This window comes from Arachis ipaensis, chromosome B6, assembly GCF_059453495.1.
Source record: "Arachis ipaensis isolate K30076 ecotype BB chromosome B6, ASM5945349v1, whole genome shotgun sequence".
Classification (NCBI taxonomy): domain Eukaryota; kingdom Viridiplantae; phylum Streptophyta; class Magnoliopsida; order Fabales; family Fabaceae; genus Arachis; species Arachis ipaensis.
The window spans coordinates 26,301,812-26,302,610 of NC_142441.1; positions in this window are offsets into that span (position 1 = coordinate 26,301,812).

The window sequence follows — 799 nt, forward strand, 5'->3', positions numbered from 1 at the left end:
ATGCAAAACAAAAACATTAGGGATCGTAACGATGCAACCTACTTGATCAACCTCTAAAGCCCCAATCCGACGTTCCACTGACAGAACATCAAAATCACCAACCATCACTTTGAACTCTAGTGTAGGCTCCACCAGTAAGTTTAAAAACTTAGCAATGCGGGGCTAAATAAAACTATCAAAACTACCCCCATCAAGTAAGGCCTGAACCTCTAAGCCATTGATAAAGGCTTTAATTCGAATCATGGTTGGGCCTTCAATACCATGCATGGCGTTATAGGATAAATGATGCTCAATGATATGATGATCCAACACCTGCAAGTTCGTGGTCTCACCCATAGATGCATCCGTTGGCCCCCCCGGACACTGTCTCATCCCCCAATTCAAGCTGTAATGACATGAAGTGCCGATTGGTACAACGATGACTTGCTGAGAATTTCTCATCATACCAGTAGCATAACCCTTTCTCCCTTTTACTTTGGACTTCAGTCGGAGTAAGTTTTCGAGTGGAATTTCTGGTAGTGTTTGGTAGGGGCTATTGTGGTGGTGTAGGAAGGAGTGGAGGAAAGGATTGGCGTGTGTTAGGTTTTAGAGTAGCGGCGACAGCTTGGTTAGCAAACTAAGGGCTATGGGTAGCCAGCCCTGTAGTGTGACATGGTTCGAGGGTAAATTTATCTTCATACAGTCTTGCCAAAGTCACAGCACGCATCAAACTTGGAGGACGCTGAGCTTTCACTTCTCTTTGAATATCCTGCCTTAATCCACTTATAAAGCAGTCCCTAAGGGCACTAGGTGGTTCAAT